This window comes from Lampetra planeri, chromosome 17 (genome assembly GCF_965212315.1).
Source record: "Lampetra planeri chromosome 17, kcLamPlan1.2.h2, whole genome shotgun sequence".
NCBI classification, from domain to species: domain Eukaryota; kingdom Metazoa; phylum Chordata; class Hyperoartia; order Petromyzontiformes; family Petromyzontidae; genus Lampetra; species Lampetra planeri.
Genome location: NC_136123.1, coordinates 12697372 through 12713720, shown reverse-complemented (window position 1 = coordinate 12713720; position 16349 = coordinate 12697372). Strand labels below are relative to the sequence as shown.

At 45.9% G+C, this 16349-nt stretch overlaps 1 pseudogene across 1 annotated transcript in view; it reads left to right on the top strand.

Moving 5' to 3' along the window:
* Nucleotides 1-8917, top strand: part of LOC144723387 (chymotrypsinogen B-like) — a 33042-nt pseudogene extending 24125 nt beyond the window's left edge. Inside the window, exons 2-7 of the transcript XR_013586157.1 lie at nucleotides 4145-4248; nucleotides 4421-4500; nucleotides 4620-4701; nucleotides 4869-5049; nucleotides 7832-7971; nucleotides 8461-8917. The product of XR_013586157.1 is annotated as a chymotrypsinogen B-like (transcript). The remainder of the gene's footprint in view (nucleotides 1-4144; nucleotides 4249-4420; nucleotides 4501-4619; nucleotides 4702-4868; nucleotides 5050-7831; nucleotides 7972-8460) is intronic.
* The last annotated feature ends 7432 nt before the right edge of the window (nucleotides 8918-16349 follow it).

Below are 16349 nucleotides of genomic sequence, written 5' to 3'. Positions count from 1 at the left end.
ACTAAGATGCGATGCGTGCCGCCATCTTGAATTATCAGTAAGATGGTAGATGCCCGCGTTGTTCACTGAAAATCTAACATCGTCACTTCCTGGTCACGTGACCAAAATTAGCATAAAAAAACAGGAACGTCCTGTGAACGTACGCTCCACATCTGCCGTGAGGCAAGACAGATGTTTTCTGGCTCCCACATTATTTAACATCTATTTTGACCACGTAGTTTGAGAAGTCTTCAATAGCTGGGACCGGGGGAATCTCCATTTGGTACAGATATAATGGGAGGCTGATCGATGCCCGGGTGCGATCAAGGGATGGCTCCCTATTGGTCAACCACGTTATGTATGCCGATGATTTGGTAATAGCTGCTCATTCAGAGGAGGAGTTGGAGACGCTGCTGCTGAGACTGGAGTGTGCCACTAAGAGGTGGGGCCTTACCATCAGCCCCACCAAAACTAAGCACCTGCCTGGGTATTTTGTACCATCGGACACTCCACCCCCACAACTCTCAATCGGTGATGGGACAGTAGTGGAGAGAGTGGAGAGTTTCCCATACCTGGGCAGTGTGCTAATGAACGGCTCCAGTTTAACAGCAGAGGTCTCACTCCGAATCAGTCGAGTGGCAATATCTTTTCATCGGTTGCGTAACGCTGTGTGGAAGCTACCTGGTCTGTTGCTCCGCACGAAGCTTCAAGTCTTCTCGGCCACAGTCATTCCCTCCCTTCTCTACGCTTGCGAAACGTGGACCCCCCTAATGGAGCATCTTCGCCGGTTGGAAACATTTAGGCTGGCCTGCCTACGATCCATCCTGGGTTTAACCAGGCTGGATTGTGTTCGGAGCTCACAAATCCTTGAAAGATCTGGGAAAAGTCCCATCGGTGAGCTCCTCCGGCAGGCAAGGCTGCGTTGGCTGGGTCATGTAGCCCTCATGCCCAGCCACCGCATGCCGAAACAGCTTTGTTCGGCCGGATCGAGGGGGCTAAATGGGCGCGGCACAAGGCTAGAGAAGAGATGGAGTGATGTGGTACAGGAGGACGTGGAGCTGAGTGGACTTGCCGATGACTGGTACCAGCGGTGCCAAGATCGGCCTCTGTGGAGGAGGCTCGTGAAGGACGCTACTACTGGGCAGTTGGAGGCAGTCGCCCTCCAGCAACAATGGAGGGCGGAGGAGCTACGCTCACAACAACGAGCCGAGCGCCGGATGGCTAAAGCACAGCAAGTTGGCACAGTAGGGGGCACAGGTGGTGCATCAACCAGTCATCTCGGTAATCTCAGTCAGTCGACCCGTGGCACCTGGGTCTGCCCCGTGACCTCCTGCCAGCGAGCGTTCGACACTTCACGTGGCCTCAAGGTGCACATGACCTGGCACAAGCGTCGTGGTGACGTCACCGCCACTTAGTGGCGAATGGCGGTTGTTGTTGTTGTGTGCGAGTCTGAGAGTGAGTGTGTGTGTGTGAGTCTGAGAGTGAGTCCGTGTGTGTGAGTCTGAGAGTGTGTGTGTGTGAGTCTGAGAGTGTGATAGTGAGTGTGTGTGTGAGTCTGAGAGTGTGAGAGTGAGTGTGTGTGTGTGAGTCTGACAGTGTGAGGGTGAGTGTGTGTGTGAGTCTGAGAGTGAGTGTGTGTGTGTGTGAGTCTGAGTGTGTGAGAGTGAGTGTATGTGTGTGTGAGTCTTAGTTACCTAGAGTGTTATACAGGTAGGAACAACAGGTTCCACACTGCCCACCAGGGATTATTTGTGTGTCTGTCGTGCATATCCGGAATTCCGCCCACCCATGCACCTCCCCACCGAACACCGAGCTACGCCGTAATTGGTTGACGATGTCGGGGAGGGTGGGGGGAAGGGTAAACATGCCCACTCATCCAACTGCCCCCCCCCTGAACGCCTCGCTGTCCAACCAAGTTCCTACCTGCCCACTCCGAAGGAACGTGTTTTCAGTACAGTACTGGGGCTGATTTATATACGATGTCACAGTAATCAAGTAGAGGAAGTATGGTAGCTTTTATCAATTCCAAACGGAACATAGGGGGGAAGCAATGCTTGTGTTGCTACAGAAAACCAATTTTTTATTTTGTGTTTTTACCAATAAAATTAATGTGATCTTGAAAATTCAGTTTTGAATCAAAGATGACCCAAAGATACTTATAGAACTTGACTTGCTCTATTTGATAATTATTTAAGGAATCTAATTGAGGAAAAATTACTTCCTGCTTTAGTCCTGGTGAAAAGCATATCACCTTGGTTTTGGAGATATTCAGGACTAGTTTAAGAGAAACTAGCTGATGTTGTAGTTTGTTAAAATTACCCTGGAGCTTAGCAATCACATCATCCAGAGAGCGCCCAGAAGTAATCAGTATCGTGTAATTTGCAAACAGATTTACCCAAGTCATTTACATGAAGAGAGAACAAGAGGGGGCCTCGGATGGAACCCTGTGGAACCCCTTTTGTTCCCTTAACACTGTTGACCTCCAACCATCTATGAATACAGTTTGTGTGTGAGAAGAGAGGCAATTTTTTAAGCATTCCATTGCGTGTTTGGAGAAACAGAGGGAACTTAGTTTAATAAGCAGAGTGTTGTGGTTGACTGTATCAAAGTCTTTGGACAAGTCAAGAAAAAGACTGGCGCAGTACTGCTTATTATCAATGCTAATGTAAATGTGATTTAGAGAGTCTAATGCAGCAGATGTGGTGCTATATTTTTTTCGGAACCCAGATTGGTTGGTACCTGCTATCACTACAGCAGTGCATACCGACTTTGGTGGTACCTACTATCACTGCAGCCGTGCATACTGACTGTGGTGGAACCTACTATGACGACAGCAGTGCATACCGACTTTGGTGGTTCCTGCTTTTAACTAAAGTGGTGCATACTGACTGTGGTGGTACCTGCTTTCACTATAGCAGTGCATACTGACTGTGGTGGTACCTGCTATGATTACAGCAGTGCATACTGACTGTGGTAGTACATGCTGCCTTTATAGCAGTATATATTGACTCGATAGCACAAACTACTAACTTGACAGAGTGACGTCATGAGGCCTAGTCCCGTGCAGAGCCCCCGGCCTCGCCTAGATTGTCCAGCCGGCCGAGGTGGCACCTTGGCAGGCTGAGGCTGAGCCGCTACCCTCGCCCTCCCCCACCATCCCCCGGCCCGCTCTACAAAAATACTATCCAAGCCCTATAATATTAGTATCTACCGACCCTATAGTAGTAAGTGCACACATTGGGGTGGGGGGAGGGGATAAGAGGACATGACACTTTTTAACGCGAAACAAACATTTTCCCCTCATCCCAACGAAGGCGTGTACTTTGCTAGGAACAACCCCCGGTCAGCTTTGTTGCGCATGTGCAAATGCGTGTTTGGCGCGCGCTCATCGGCGTAAGGAAATAATTCATCATAATAAAGAGTACTAAATGGTTAAGTAAACTACTATAAAGTTGACAGATGCAACATCAGAATAGCGTTGGTACCTGGCTAAATCCTTCGCATGTTTTGTCCACACACAGACAGACACACAGACAGACACACAGACAGACAAAAAATTACGTTTATAGGTAAGATTTTGGATATTACAAATAAGAAATACCTATTGTGTATGGCATTGCAGTCCTCAATATTGGTACTTTTACATAATTCAGTTATCTTAATACTTAGAAGGCCCACGTACTGCATGCAGTTGCAAAAGTATAACTAGTACATGCTATAAAGGCATGCATACTACGTTTAGCATTTGTAAGATTTAACGCCTATGACAATTAATTTTAATATAAGCTTCCTTCATTCTGTCTTTAGTTTCCCAACTTTCAGTAAATAACACTGCGCACTTCATGCATTCATTTAAAGATGAGGATGAATCTTTAAAGTTAACATTTTTTAACCATCAAGTCTATGTACACTGTAGTTTTTATCCATCTTGCTAACAGTACTTATTATAATTATGTAATTTTGTATCCATGGACACCCTGTAATCATCATCTGCCATAATCTATCCACTGCCGGATGAAATGCCCCACCAAGACGTTGCTTTACCGAGTTCCTCCACACTCTGTCTATTACCTTCACTATATAAAGTGCTAACTTTGTAGGAAATTCATGCAAGGAGCATTCTGTAATGTTAACGACCAATCACCGTGTTCTTTACACATCACAGGGTGCGGTGTCCCGGCCATCAAGCCGGTCATCACCGGCTACTCTCGCATCGTCAATGGCGAGGATGTGGAGTCAGGCTCCTGGCCCTGGCAGGTGTCCCTGCAGGTGAGTGCTCCTAGTTAGAATATCGTGAGTCGACATTGACATGAACCGTATCGCAGTGTCCACAACACAAGTGAAAGTCGGCCCGGCCGAACTGCTGTTTGGTATGTGAGGTGTGCTACGCGTGTCCCAGAGTGCGACACGACACCAATTCTGTCGCGTCTTGCCACTACAGGATTCCACCACATGGCACTATTGCGGTGGCTCCCTCATTGACCCCTCGTGGGTGGTGACCGCTGCCCACTGCGCGTTCAAGTAAGCGCATGCAGGAGTCACTGCACCAGCATAGCACCGCTCATTGTTGACCACTTTAAAACGAGGAAGAATATCTTTATCAATCAGTGAATGTTCGGTTTTCTTAAATGTGTCCGCAGCCCATCCCGTGACCGCGTCGTCCTGGGCGAGCACGACAGGAACTCCAACGCCGAGAACATCCAGTCTCTTGTCGTCTCTAAGGTAAACTTGCGAGCCATGAATTGACCTCATGAATATTCCCTGAAACTACCTAGACATTGCAATGTATGAAGTTCAACTGAGACCAATTGTGTTGATCAGGTACCCTGAATTTAACAAATGTAGTGAGTTTAAGGTATTATAACATCTCGTTCTGTTTGCACACACAGGCCATCACTCACCAGCAGTGGGACTCCTACAACATCAACAACGACATCATGTTGCTGAAGCTGGCTCAGCCCGCTCAGATCGTGGACCGTGTCTCTCCCGTCTGCCTACCCGCCGCCTCGGATGTCTTCGCTGATAACATGATGTGTGTCACCTCCGGCTGGGGCAAGGTCCACTCTTCCGGTGAGCATTAAAGACCAATAAACACGTTCCTTCGGAGTGGGCAGGTAGGAACTTGGTTGGCCAGCGAGTCGTTCAGGGGGGGGGGGGGGGCAGTTGGATGAGTGGGCATGTTTACCCTTCCCCCCACCCTCCCGACATCGTCAACCAATCGCGGCGTAGATCGGTGTTCGGTGGGGAGGCGCATGGGTGGGCGGAATTCCGGATATGCACGACAGACAGACACATAATCCCTGGTGGGCAGTGTGGAACCTGTTGTTCCTACCTGTATAACACTCTATGTAACTAAGACTCACACACACATACACTCACTCTCAGACTCACACACACACTCTCACACACTCTCACATTCTCAGACTCACAGACACTCACTCTCACACTCTCAGACTCACACACACACTCACTCTCACTGTCTCAGACTCACACACACACACTCACTCTCAGTCTCAGACTCACACACACACACTCTCAGACTCACACACACGCACTCACTCTCACTCACACACACACTACCTGTATAACACTGTAGGTAACTAAGACTCACACACACATACACTCACTCTCAGACTCACACACACTCACTCTCAGACTCACACACACTCACTCATTCTCACACTCTCAGACACACACACACACTCACAGTCTCAGACTCACACACACTCACAATCTCACACACACACAATCACACTCTCAGACTCACACACACACACACACTCTCACACTCTCAGACTCACACACACACTCACTCTCAGACTCACACACACACTCTCACACACTCTCACATTCTCAGACTCACAGACACTCACTCTCACACTCTCAGACTCACACACACACACTCACTCTCACAGTCTCAGACTCACACACACACACTCACTCTCACAGTCTCAGACTCACACACACACACTCTCAGACTCACACACACGCACTCACTCTCAGACTCACACACACACTACCTGTATAACACTGTAGGTAACTAAGACTCACACACACATACACTCACTCTCAGACTCACACACTCACTCTCAGACTCACACACACACTCACTCTCACTGTCTCAGACTCACACACACACACTCACTCTCAGTCTCAGACTCACACACACACACTCTCAGACTCACACACACGCACTCACTCTCACTCACACACACACTACCTGTATAACACTGTAGGTAACTAAGACTCACACACACATACACTCACTCTCAGACTCACACACACTCACTCTCAGACTCACACACACTCACTCATTCTCACACTCTCAGACACACACACACACTCACAGTCTCAGACTCACACACACTCACAATCTCACACACACACAATCACACTCTCAGACTCACACACACACACACACTCTCACACTCTCAGACTCACACACACACTCACTCTCAGACTCACACACACACTCTCACACACCCTCACATTCTCAGACTCACAGACACTCACTCTCACACTCTCAGACTCACACACACACACTCACTCTCACAGTCTCAGACTCACACACACACACTCACTCTCACAGTCTCAGACTCACACACACACACTCTCAGACTCACACACACGCACTCACTCTCAGACTCACACACACACTACCTGTATAACACTGTAGGTAACTAAGACTCACACACACATACACTCACTCTCAGACTCACACACTCACTCTCAGACTCACACACACGCACTCATTCTCACACTCTCAGACACACACACACACTCACAGTCTCAGACTCACACACACTCACAATCTCACACACACACACTCACACTCTCAGACACACACACACTCTCTTACTCACACACACACACTCACTCTCACACGCTCAGACTCACACACACATTCACTCTCAGACTCACAAACACTCTCAGACTCACACACACACTCTCACACTCTCAGACTCACACACACACTCAGCGCGGCGTTCAGGGGGGGGGGCAGTTGGATGAGTGGGCATGTTTACCCTTCCCCCCCACCCTCCCCGACATCGTCAACCAATCGCGGCGTTGCTCGGTGTTCAGTGGGGAGGGGATTGCATGAGTGGGCGTGTTTCCACCCCACCTCTACCAATGGCGGCCCCGCTCGGCGTTTGGGGGGGGGGGGGGCAGTCGGATGAGTGGGCGTGTTTACCTTCCCCCCACCCTCCCCGACATCCTCAACCCCCTTAGCTAGCGGCCCCTCCCCTTGCTTAGGCACCTCCCCTTACCCCCCTCCCTCAGGCCCCTCAGCTGACCCCCCTCCCTTAGGCCCCTCCCCTGACCACCCCCCATATCCTTAGGCCCCTCCCCTGACCCCCCTTCCTTTAGGTCCCTCCCCTGACCACCCCCCCCATATCCTTAGGCCCCTCCCCTGACCCCCCCCTTAGGCCCCTCCCCTGACCCCCCTCCCTCAGGCCCCTCCGCTGACCCCCCCCCTCAGGCCCCTCTCCTGACACCCCCCCTTCCTTAGGCCCCTCCCGTGACCCTCCTCCCTTAGGCACCTCCCCTCTCCGTACCCGGCAGTAGGTCTCCACCAATCAAAGAGCTGTTTGTATTATATATTTATTTATGCACGACAGACAATCAGACAGACAGACAGACAAAAAATCCCAGGTGGGCAGTGTGAAACATTGTTCCTACCTGTATTAACACAATTTACTTTGTGCAGGGTATTCATTCAGACTTCCTACAGCTCGTAGGCCTATACAACTTAGACGGTAATTCGTGCAAAATAGCTATTAAGAAATATTATTAAAGAGATGATCTAACCATTATTATGTTATTTGGCATTCTTCTATGTGTGCGTTCACAGCCTTCAACATGCCTCCCATCCTGCAGCAGACCGCTCTGCCCATTGTGCCTACCCCCACCTGCCAGTAGAAGTGGGACACCGTGAACGTTATCACCAGTGTCATGATCTGCGCTGGTGGTGCTGGAGCCAGCTCCTGCATGGTAAACGTTAACGGCCTTCCATTACATAGCTAAAGTGGTATCTGAAGTCAGCGTTTTAATGCCTACACCAGAAGGTAGGCGATCATCATTGGAGGTATGAGGGATTGTGGGGTTTATGGGACTATCTTCTAAAAATGTAACATGTTTGAAAGTAAACCATTGATGAAAGTAGTTGTTGACAATTTAATAGGATTGATCTTTGATATATACCTCAATAACTTAATTTTAAGTGGCAATATATTTAGTATTTCATCATCTAATGTAAATTGGTGACAGCTCATTATTATCATGCACAATGCAGATACATTATAAAAAAAAAAATTTGTAATGATTGCAGACCTGCACCACCATATAAGTGAAGTGTATCTCAACACAACTCAATTGTCATCAAAGATGGGTAGGACGGTTTTATTTTACTTTATTCTGTCTCGATATCGAAGCTCATTCCGATATGCTTGTGGTTATGCACCTTGCGTGTCTTTTCTCCAGGGCGACTCTGGCGGCCCCTGGTGTGCGAGAAGAACGGCGTGTGGAACCTCGTGGGGATCGTGTCGTGGAGCAGCAGCTCGTGCTCCACCAGCATGCCGGCCGTGTACGCGCGCGTCACCGCCCTGCGAAGCTGGATGGACCAGACCATGGCTGCCAACTAGACACACCGATGGGCAACGATTCAGTAATTGCTTTCAATTGGTCGCATCGAATTCGTGATTGTGAAGACCTTGGATATTGTACGAATCAATCTGATGATGACATGTTGTATCATTAATAAAATTGTTGACCAATATTTTTTCCCAAAAAGTTTGATTTATTTCATCCTTGACTTGTTTTGGTTTAACACGTAGGCTTTCGCGACCAATATCATCCATAATACAGGTTTTTTTTGGGTTAGATCGCGTATTCCATTTGTAGGCAATTTAAGGAATACGAATTTAAAAAAGTAGGAAATTTAATCTAAACATATCATACAATATAAACCACAGATTTTTGTACAACAGTAACATAGCCAATATTCCAACAAGCTAGTCGACCTTCCCAATTGCAATTCTAAATTTATACTCATGAATATTCTTAATTCATTTATAAATTGCTTTGCATGCACATCAGAAGTTTTTTATTTTAAAGAGGATGACGTCGTCATGATTGGACTAGAGTTTGGAAACCCATGGAGTATGTTATATGTAATGAACTCTGTCATATCACTGCAATTAAACTCTAATCGTAACGTGAACAAAACTTCAAAATTTCAACTTCAAGATTAGCTTAACACCGAGTATAATCATACAGGCAGACATCGTCGAACAAATGGGTAAAGTTCTTGGAAAATGCCATATTGGGAAAAACCACGTTCGACAATAAAGTTAATGGAAGTTGCATTTCTGTGTCTTAAATGATCAACCCCTCCCTCTTTAACTAAATATACATGATTTCCACCCTTGATATTATGCTAAATGATTCTGAGTCACTCTCCATTTCTTGTGTTTGTGTGTACACTCTTGATTTTTCAATTTCACCTCAATTTAAACCTCCATCTCCATTCCTCTTTCCGTACCGCGACACTCTTGCCCATAACTCGCCCCCGACATTTAATTGCCCGCCCGGTGCTGGCCCCTAACAAAGTCACTTGAACGTGAATGATTTGCCATTTAGGCGTCCATATGAACTGACACATTTCCTGCACGTTTTGACTCCAAAGGAATTTTAGAATTTCTTCATTTTTGTAAAAAAAAAAACCAGGACAAAGAGCGCTTTGACGAATTAGCGTTGTACGGGGTCGCGCTTAGCGAGATCTGCCTGTATGTTATACCAGGCAGATCTCGCTAAGCGCGACCCCATCGAACGCTAATTCGTTACAGCAATCTTTGTTACTATAACATATAGCACGGCCGGCCGGGCTGCAAGGACACAGCACCTATGGTGGCGGCAGTGAGGCTGGTACAACAGATTGGGGAGCCCTTCTGATGCCAGCAGGGTGTGCGGCAATAGGGCGAAAAGCCCGGAGCAGCGGGATGATGGATGCCCGTCATCCCACAAACACCCTCGCACACAGTGAAATAGTGCTCACCACCAAACCTCTCCACATGGGTTTTTATCCTGGCAGCCTTGAAGGTTATTTTTCCATGAGTTTTTCACATGAGAGGCGAGTAGGGGGCATTGGGGGTGATAGAAAACCAATGTGTGTATGATTGAACAAGGGTGAACCCAGTGTGAGGCCACCTTCAGGAAACCCCAAATGACAATTATAGTTACGTTATAAAAAATGAGAGGGCAGCCTGTCCTACAGATGCGTTATAGTCTCCATCGGCTCAGTCCACTTCTCTCAACTATTCTCTGCTACTGACTTCATCTCTCCTCTGTTGCGCACTCTCACCCACCGGACACTACTCACCTGATGTTCGCTGCTCACATCAGGCTTTTCACTGGACGATGATTTTATCAGCTTCGACAATTGCACACCGTGCATCGTGCATTGACTAAAGAGATAGAGAGGATACTTCTCCATGCATTCATCATCAGTCGCATGGACGATTGCAACAGCATCTTTTGCTGTTCTAGCACTGTGCATCTATGTTCACTCCGGCCAGTGTTCAATGCTACGGCTCACCTGATAGTTTGGACGCGGAAATTTTTATATGATAACGACCTCGATATGAGACGACTTACAGTGAGGGAAAAAAGTATTTGATCCCCTGCTAATTTTGTACGTTTGCCCACTGACAAAGAAATGATCAGTCTATAATTTTAATGGTAGGTTTATTTGAACAGTGAGAGACAGAATAACAACAACAAAATCCAGAAAAACGCATGTCAAAAATGTTATACATTGATTTGCATCTTAATGAGGGAAATAAGTATTTGACCCACTTTCAATCAGAAAAATGTCTGGCTCCCGGGTGTCTTTTATACAGGTAACGATCTGAGATTAAGAGCACACTCTTAAAGGGAGTGCTCTTAATCTCAAAGACCAAAGAGCTCTCCAAGGATGTCAGGGACAAGATTGTAGATCTACACAAGGCTGGAATGGGCTACAAGACCATCGCCAAGCAGCTTGGTGAGAAGGTGACAACAGTTGGTGCGATTATTCGCAAATGGAAAAAACACAAAAGAACTGTCAATCTCCCTCGGCCTGGAGCTCCATGCAAGATCTCACCTCGTGGAGTTGCAATGATCATGAGAACGGTGAGGAATCAGCCCAGAACTACACGGGAGGATCTTGTCAATGATCTCAAGGCAGCTGGGACCATAGTCACCAAGAAAACAGTTGGTAACACACTACGCCGTGAAGGACTGAAATCCTGCAGCGCCCGCAAGGTCCCCCTGCTCAAGAAAGCACATATACATGCCCGTCTGAAGTTTGCCAATGAACATCTGAATGATTCAGAGGACAACTGGGTGAAAATGTTGTGGCCAGATGAGACCAAAATGGAGCTCTTTGGCATCAACTCAACTCGCCGTGTTTGGAGGAGGAGTAGGAATGCTGCCTATGACCCCAAGAACACCATCCCCACCGTCAAACATGGAGGTGGAAACATTATGCTTTGGGGGTGTTTTTCTGCTAAGGGGACAGGACAACTTCACCGCATCAAAGGGACGATGGACGGGGCCATGTACCGTCAAATCTTGGATGAGAACCTCCTTCCCTCAGCCAGGGCATTGAAAATGGGTCGTGGATGGGTATTCCAGCATGACAATGACCCAAAACACACGGCCAAGGCAACAAAGGAGTGGCTCAAGAAGAAGCACATTAAGGTCCTGGAGTGGCCTAGCCAGTCTCCAGACCTTAATCCCATAGAAAATCTGTGGAGGGAGCTGAAGCTTCGAGTTGCCAAACGTCAGCCTCGAAACCTTAATGACTTGGAAAAGATCTGCAAAGAGGAGTGGGACAAAATCCCTCCTGAGATGTGTGCAAACCTGGTGGCCAACTACAAGAAACGTCTGACCTCTGTGATTGCCAACAAGGGTTTTGCCACCAAGTACTAAGTCATGTTTTGCAGAGGGGTCAAATACTTATTTCCCTCATTAAAATGCAAATAAATTTTTCAACATTTTTGACATGCGTTTTTCTGGATTTGTTTGTTGTTATTCTGTCTCTCACTGTTCAAGTAAACCTACCATTAAAATTATAGACTGATAATTTTTTTGTCAGTGGGCAAACGTACAAAATCAGCAGGGGATCAAATACTTTTTTCCCACACTGTAGATTGGCTATTAAATCTAGAATTTATAAACAAAAATAAACTTTGCTGACTATTTTACAAGATGCTGCACAAATCCGCTCTGTCTTATCTCACTGAGCAATGTATACTCGCCTCAATGGACCCCAAACGATGCACTCTACAATTCACAGCTCATGGTGATCTACTTTACCCATGCACACACATTGTGCTGTTTCGGGTTCTTTGGTCCAAATACCGGTTACTTGCATATGTTCTGGATCCATCCTTGAGTCTGAGTCAGCTTACAACATACTTAAAAGAGTAAAACGTAGTATGCAAGATCAGTGCGCATTTACATCGTACATATGTAACTGTGCTAATCGGAGGTGCGGGATGCTCACCTGACATCTAACGCTCACGAAACAACCCCCAATACTCCCATGACACCATTCACCAGTCATCCACTTGACCTCACCAGAAACAACTGACACGTCACTACTCGGTAGACACCACACCACTCTGCTGACATTTAGACACCCTAAACTGATGAATTCAGTATAAATCACTCACCACTCACCCGCCACCAGCCTCATCGTTAATACACACTCACTATACCAATTGACTTGATAATTACACCACTAAACTACACCGACAACTCCAATTACACTGAACTGTACTCTAGCAAGGCACTGCACAACATCACAATGGTACACTACTCCACATCACTCTTAGTGCGCCATTCCTCAGCACAGGTGAACCGAAATGAAGAACCGACTTTTACCAATAAAACTTTAATAAAACAAAACGCAACTAAACAATCACAATAACCAGCCCACTCGCAACTCCCCCAAAAAAGTCACCTAACTGCACAATTGGGTCTTGACTCTGGAAACTCTTCCGGGCCTCACGCCGGAGCAGCTTACAGCCTCAGTCAAGACTCCTGGGCTCAGGAACAACTTGCAGTCTCAGACCGCTGAGCTAGATTCAGGAGCGGCTTGCAGCCTGTTGTATATATAGGCCTTTTTCAAAAACTTATATTAAGAATAATTATGCCAATAGATCTTTAATAATAATCAATCGGGGTGTAGCATGGGGCACAAAAAAGGTGTAACAAAACACCATCACCCAAGCCATACAAGAAGGCAGCTGGAGATAAGCCATAAAATGTAAAAAAAAACCCGGTGCAAGGCGGGGGGGAGGGGGGGTATAAAACGCAGACAGAACAGGGCAAACGGACGTTACAACTGGCGTTTTTTTTTACATCGGTAAAAGTTCGAAACTTAGCAACAAGAACAAATCATATTCTTATATTCTTGGTTTTTTCGGTAAAGTCACGTAGAAGGGAAATAATAAAATAATAAAAATTTTACATAATAAAAGAATTCTCACGACGTTTCGGCCACAACGCAACCAACCGTCCTCAGGCGAAGAATGAAACACCACAAAGTTTGGAGAGTATATTAAAGCTGGGTTGGAGGGGGAAGAAGAGCGCCTTGACAAAATAATTTGCATATCAAGAGGAATTTAGCATATTTATGGGAAATGCGTAGGAGGTGGGTGGGGGAATTCAAAGTCATATTATGCCCGTGCATTATGCAGGATTAGCAGCATCAAAGGGAGGGGATAGGGGGTAGCATTAACAAAGGGAAGGAATGTTGATAGTATGTAGCTGCAGTTACTAAACCACCACGTAAAAAACTAAAGTATAAACTACATAGTATCATCAGTATACTAAATATATTCTCCAATAAGCTGAGCTACTAACAGTACTTCTAGATTTGAAGCTTTCGTGACTGCAAGGATTCATATTCTTAGGTTTTTTCGGTAAAGTCACGTAGGTAAAAAAATTCAAATTAATAAAAGTAAAATAAAAGAAAAATAAAAAAAACAGTAAGTAATACATTACAATTCTATGTCGCAAAAATATAATATGCTTCCAGCTAAACTTTTTTTTCTTTCTCTTACATCACACGGGTCTACCCCATACTATATACTACCATAGACAAACCCAACATTAAATTATATACTGTATTACTATACACACTCTATACCTTCGACTATAATATTACCCTAAGTATTATTCTACCCACCCTACTGTATACCACACTGCTGTATATTCACTATACAATTACGATACTGTATATTACCTTATACATTGTATCAAACATTAAAATTTTATACTATTTATACAATCTGTTATACACTATACCATTGACCGTCGCGTGAAAGATACTAAAAGGAAGCAACGAAATATGTCAATGGGAGAGTGGTGGTAGGAGACTTGCAGCGGAGCAAAGAATCCATTCCCTGTGGAGAATACAAGATATATAGTCAATGCCAGTGAGTGGACTGCGGTCTGAAAGTCACCGTAAACGTGAACACAATCAGTTAAGATCCGAAATGGTTTATTACGTCCTTCCAATGATTGCTGAGCCAGAATCCATCTTCTCGGTTGAAATTTTCTCTGTGTTTGTATATGTGTATGGAGAAGTCAATGTCATGTGAGCCCACTGAATTGTAACAGTGATCTGCCACGGCTGAGGTGTTTGTCCTACCGTGTTTCTGGTCTGCTTTATGTTCACGGATGCGGTCCGAGACATGTCGTTTGGTTTCTCCAATATAACTGCTACCAGAGAGGCAACTTAGTTTGTAGACGCCAGGGTACTGTATGTCTGGAACCACATCTTTTACAGACGGGACCAGATCACGGATTTTATGTACTGTGTTGAATCGGACCTGGATCTTGTGTTTAATCAGGATTTTGGAGATCTTTTTGTGACCCCAGTAATGTAGGGTAAGGTGATGATTTTGAAAGACTCCTCAACAGGATCCTTCTTGATGGTTGGAGTGATGGCTTTGCGGATTGTGTAGTCGGAGTAACCATTAGCCTTAAGAGCTTGGCGTACGTGTTTGAGTTCACTGGCAATGTGTTCCTGGTCGGAGATGCATTGGGCTCTATGGTATATAGTCTTGATGAGGGAGTTCTTCTGGGATGGATGGTGGTGGGCATCCGGTTTTAGGTAAGCATCCGTATGGGTGGCTTTCCTGTAGACAGAATGGCTCATTGAACCATCAGGTCTCATTTTAATTAGGACATCCAAAAAGGGTAGATTGCCATCATTTTCGACTTCCATGGTGAATCTGATGGCTGGGTGTATGGAATTTATGTGGTCGAGGAATTGGTCTAGAGCAGACCGGCCATGTGGCTAGATGACAAAAGTGTCATCTACGTACCTCTTCCATAAGGTCGGGCGTAGAGTGGCAGTCTGGATGGCGTCAGTCTCAAATTTCTCCATGAAAACGTTGGCTACAACCGGAGATAGGGGGGAGCCCATTGGGGTGCCCTCAGTTTGTTTGTAGAAAGTTCCATTCCAGGTGAAGTATGTATTGGTTAAGCAGTGCCTCACCAGGGGGGGTACCCCAGTATTCAGTCTTTGATGAACCAAGTCTTCTATGATTGCGATGGTGTCAGGTACAGTAACTTTGGTGAATAAGGAAACCACATCAAAACTGACAAGCAGGTCGTCTGGGGACAGGGAAATTCCCTTGATTGTCGATACCAGGTCAGTAGAGTTTAGTACCGCAAAGGTGGTTTTTCCAGTGAAAGGCCGCAGGATTTCAGACAAAAAACGAGCCAGTTTGTAAGTGGGGGAGTTGATAGTAGAGACAATGGGACGAAGAGGTGCATCTTCTTTATGTATCTTTGGCAGGCCATATAATCTTGGTGGCCTGGCTGCAGAAGGTTTCAACGAGAACTGTTTGGTTTGATCAATTAATGCGGTTGAATCAGACATGATTTTGTTGGTTTTAATGACGAGGCTGTTGGTGGGGTCTCTTTTTATTTTTGTATAGCTGCCATCGTTGAGTAGTTCTTGAATTTTGTTGTTGTATTCTATTTTGTCCATGATGACAGTGGCATTGCCTTTGTCGGCTGAGAGGATGACAATGTCATCCCTCTTTTTTAATTGAGCTAATTCAAAACGCTCATCTTTGCTGATGATACTAGCTGGCATCTTAGCGTTTTTGAGGGTTGCAGCGATTTCAGATCTTGCTACGTCTGCATCGATGTGACCCAGGCCCTTGAGAGCCACATCTACTCGGGCAATGCTATCATTAACTGGTATGTGTCTAGGTGTGACTGCAAAGTTTAGTCCTTTAGCTAAAACGGATTTCAGACCACCAGAAATAGAACTGTTACTGCGATTAATTACGAATTTGTTAACG